The sequence below is a fragment of the Montipora capricornis genome, chromosome 7 (assembly GCF_036669925.1).
Source record: "Montipora capricornis isolate CH-2021 chromosome 7, ASM3666992v2, whole genome shotgun sequence".
In the NCBI taxonomy this organism is placed as follows: Eukaryota; Metazoa; Cnidaria; class Anthozoa; order Scleractinia; family Acroporidae; genus Montipora; species Montipora capricornis.
Window position 1 is genome coordinate 16,763,090 of NC_090889.1, and position 5,000 is coordinate 16,768,089.

The 5,000-nt window shown below is 39.1% G+C and overlaps 1 pseudogene; it reads left to right on the plus strand.

The window, feature by feature from the left end:
* Positions 1-3,724: 3,724 nt before the first annotated feature.
* The window catches only part of LOC138057480 (BTB/POZ domain-containing protein 6-like), a 1,762-nt pseudogene continuing 486 nt past the window's right edge, over positions 3,725-5,000 (plus strand).

A 5,000-nucleotide genomic window follows, 5' to 3' on the forward strand; every position in this document is an offset into this window, starting at 1 on the left:
AAGGCATCAAGGTCTAATTTGAATAAAACCAAAGAATATCTAAATGGCAGTCATTTTGGAATAAGGTGTATGTTATCTATCCTTTCTGGTTCACCCAGGTTGAAGTCCTAGCTGGTATTTTGTGTGATGCCTGAGTACATCTGGGATATATAACATGTTTTGTTTCTTTTGTTTGAAAAATTCACTTTTAACTAGGCTATAATGTTATCTATCCTTTCTGGTTCACCCAGGCTGAAGTTCTGGCATTTTGTGTGATGCCTGAGTGCTTCTGGGATGTATACCATGTTTTGTTTTCTTTGAAAAATTCACTTTTATCTAGCCTATAATGATATCTATCATTTCTGGTTAACCCAGGCTGAAGTCCTGTCATACTGTGAGATGCCAGAGTGCTTCTTGGTTATATAACATGATTTGTTTTGTTTCTTTGAAAAATTCACTTTTAACTAGGCTATAATAAACCTTATTTCAAAATGGCCAACATTTAAATATTCTTTTATTTTTATTCAAATTAGCCCTTGATGCCTCGTTCTTGTGCTGAAAAGTCAAAAGAACATTTTCCCTTGAACAAGGCATCAAGGTCTAATTTGAATAAAACCAAAGAATATCTAAATGGCAGTCATTTTGGAATAAGGTGTATGTTATCTATCCTTTCTGGTTCACCCAGGTTGAAGTCCTGGCATTCTGTGTGATGCCTGAGTGCTTCTGGGATATATAAGATGCTTGGTTTTGTTTTCTTTGAAAAATTCACTTTTAACTAGGCTATAATGTTATCTATCCTTTCTGGTTCACCCAGGCTGAAGTCCTGGCATTGTTTGTGATGCCTGAGTGCTTTTAGGATATATAATATGCTTTGTTTTGTTTTCTTTGAAAAATTCACTTTTAACTGGGCTATAATGTTACTTATCCTTTCTGGTGCACCCAGGCTGAAGTCCTGGCATTTTGTGTGATGCCTGAGTGCTTCTAGGGTATATATAACATGTTTTGTTTCTTTTCTTTGAAAAATTTACTTTTAACTTGGCTATAATGTTATCTATCCTTTCTGGTTCACCCAGGCTGAAGTCCTGGCATTCTGTGTGATGCCTAAGTGCTTCTGGGATATATAACATGTTTTGCTTTGTGTTCTTTGAAAAATTCACTTTTAACTAGGCTATTATGCTATCTATCCTTTCTGGTTCACCCAGGCTGAAGTCCTGGCATTTTGTGTGATGCCTGAGTGCATCTGGGATATATAACATGTGTTGTTTCTTTTCTTTGAAAAGTTTACTTTTAACTAGGCTATAATGTTATCTATCCTTTCTGGTTCACCCAGGCTGACGTCCTGGCAGTCGGTGCGATGGCTGAGTGCTTCTGGGATATATAACATGTTTTGTTTTCTTTGAAAAATTTACTTTTAACTTGGCTATAATGTTATCTATCCTTTCTGGTTCACCCAGGCTGAAGTCCTGGCATTCTGTGTGATGCCTAAGTGCTTCTGGGATATATAACATGTTTTGCTTTGTGTTCTTTGAATTTCTTTTTTAACTAGGCTATAATGTTATTTATCCTTTCTGGCTCACCCAGGCTGAAGTCCTGGCATTCTGTGTGATGCCTGAGTGCTTTGTGGACATATAACTTGTTTTGTTTCTTTTCTTTGAAAAATTTACTCTTAACGTAAGCTATAATGTTATTTATCCTTTCTGTTTCACTCAGGGTGAAGTCCTGGCCTTCTGTAGGGTGCCTGAGCTCTTCTGGGATATATACTATGTTCCATAATGTGAACATACCTAGCCTTTTTATATATTTGTACACATTTGGGGAAATTTGTTAATTTATTCTATTCTAATATATTTTAATTTTAATAGGTACCCCAATTAACTCAGTTTTCTATAGTTAATCCACGGACTTTTCACTGAAGTACATGTCAGTGTCAGTGACGTTCGTACTGGCCCGGAGTGTTGCACTTTGTTTTTGGCGACGATTGTTTTCAATTTCAGCGTCATTTATTTTCTTTATTACGTACGGTATTAGCGGACAGTTCTACTTTCGAGTACCAAAAACAAAAACAAAAACAAAAAAAAACTAAAAAAACAGTTTAATTCAACTTTCATACAAGCTCCGTATTTTCACATTCCCGTAAGCAGCCAGCTCAATTGCCATATATCTCCTTCCCGAGGGTTTCCAATCTCTTTAAACATTGAATTTGGAACATTTTTTGCCAAGGTTTTTGTCAAGTTACCAGAACAATAACTTAAATCAACTTTTGTTTTATAGTATTGATTGCCAGTGTTACAAACAACTCTATTTTGATTTGTTCACAGTGGAACTACGTAACGTAGGGCCTGATTGTAGTATCTGCTCGCCGAGATCTCGACCTGAGCCGGAAATCCTCTCTAAAAAAAAATTCATGAAAATCCCATTTGCCGTCAGCCTGGCCGCTTGATCACAATTGAACGTATTTCCCTTTATTTTAATTGAGAAAAATCCTTGGAAAGGACGCCTGAGATTCTTTCTGACCTGAATTCTCGGGAGACGGTGAAACCGCTGATGGTCTTGGATTTACCCGACATATAAAAAATATAGCCAGAATCCTTTGTAATCGTGTTACTGAAATACGGAGAGTGCTATTTCTCATCGCTATTGTAATGGCTGGCGTCAATGTACATCTTTATATTTTATCGCTTTCCTTTAATTAACTTAACGCCCTCAGATGATGACATGATTTCTTGAAAGTTGACGCCTCAAACGATTTGCTATGATAGATTAATGGAATACAATGGGAATGAAATGTTGCAAGGAACTGGGCATCCAGCTGAGATACAGGTTTTACTCCCGTTTCTGAGCTGGATGCCCCAGCCTTTTTTTGGTTGCTAAGAGCGTGCGGCTCGTTATACGGTTTCGCATTATGCCGCGCTTATAAAAGGCTTGGGAAAGTGATTTCTATCATAAAATAATACTCATATGGCTAGCACAAGACACTAAAATATTCAGGACATTGGCATGAATGGTTGAAAAGTTATAGCGGTCGGACCGTTTTTTTACAAAACTGAATTGTAAAGTTCCTGCACCTTTACAAGGCGTGACATGTAAGAAACAGTTTGTCGAATTTCTGCACGTATGAAAGGCTTGGGAAAGTGATTTCTATCATAAAGTTATAGTGATATGGCTAGCACAAGCCAACAAAATATTGAGGATACTGGCATAAATCGATGGAAAGTTATAGCGGTCGGACCGTTCTTTTACGAAACTGAATTGTAAATTTTCCTGCACTTTTACAAGGCGTGACATGTAAGGAAACGGTGTTTCGCATTATGCCGCACTTATGAAAGGCTTGGGAAAGTGATTTTTAGTAATAACAAGAGAAAATGAGGGGACAGAGAGGGAGGCTCAAGGCGTTGGCCGGGATATGTTATGTCCACGGAAGTTATTTTTAGACGAGCGGAAGTCTTTGTTCTAGGGGACGTCTGTCTTCCGAGACGTCCGCATGCAGTCTTGCCTCGCTCTCAGGTTCTTAGTGAAAAGAGAAAATGACGTCGCACGTGGAAGGCTGATGAATATTTATTTTCTTTCAAACATCGGACCGAGGTTGGCCTGCATGCGGACGTCTCGGAAGACTTCCGCTCGTCTAAAAATAACTTTCGAGGACATGACATATCCCAGGGGCTGGACCGGTAGCCTCCCTCTCTGTCCCCTGATTTTCTCTTGGTAATAAATAATACTTTTGCGGCTAGCACGAGAAAACAAAATAGTCAGGACACTGCCATAAATCGTTGGAAAGTTATGGTGATCGGACCGGACGCCACATATATTATTTTAAGTGCCTTTAACGTGCTGAAGGAAAGGACTCAAAATTTTTAACTTTAGTTTTTTTGTGACGTCACGTAAAAAGCCAGATTTGAATCAGGAAGCATTTATCATCACACAAGAGGCGGTGTGTGACGTATGTCTCATATGCTAAAAAGTAGTCACGTTGCTGAGCATCGGCTTGAGGGACACAACGAAGGAAGCGAAGTATCGTGAACATTTGTAAATTCCCCATCAAAACGAAGATGTCTACCCGAGAAAACTGGCAAACAAAGAGACCCACAGTCCGAGAGAGAACCATGTTTATGCTGAACAACGATCTTTTCAGCGATGTGAAGTTTGTGGTTCGTAAATCTGACAGCGATGGCGAAAGTGAAAGCAAGCAAGTTATTCCAGCGCACAAGTTTGTGCTGTCGATTGGTAGTCCTGTGTTTGAAGCTATGTTTTACGGTGAGCTAGCGAAAACTAGTGGCTCCATTGAACCGCCTGACTGTGAATACAACAGTCTGTTGGAGTTGTTTACATGTACAGCGATGACGTGAATTTAAGCGGAAGCAATGTTATGGAGGTTTTTTATTTGGCGAAGAAGTACATGGTGCCTTCACTGGTTGATAAATGCAGCGAATATGTGCAAAATAATTTGCACCCACCAAATGTCCTCAGCATCCTTCCATTGGCTGAAAAGTACGACGACAAGGCCTTGGTAGATCGATGTTGGAAAGTGATCGACACACAGTCGGAAGCAGTCATGAGGTCAGATGGATTTGCGACAATTTAACGCTCCTTGCTTGAGGCAATCATCTCAAGAGACACTCTTACCATGAAAGAGATCGACCTGTTTAAAGCTGTTGACTTGTGGGCGACAAATCAATGCAAAAAGCAAGGTTTAAAAGCAAATGGTGAATCAAAAAGAGGGATTCTTGGGGAAGCAGTAGTTAAAAAAATCCGCTTTCCCTTGATGAAGGAAGAAGAATTTGCAACCATTGTTCTTGATGCAAAAATCCTAACTTCCAGAGACAAAGCGGTTATGTTTATTCCCTGTATTTCGCACTTGTGATAGATTTAACAACGTAGATGACATTTTATATTGGGACTACATAGGAGCATCAAAGGACTGCCTTATTTTTAGCGTGAGCAACAACATCAAGTTGCATGGAATGTGTTTATTTGGCAGTATGAACGACAACTACCGTGTTAAATTAAAGATCAAGGATCTTCAC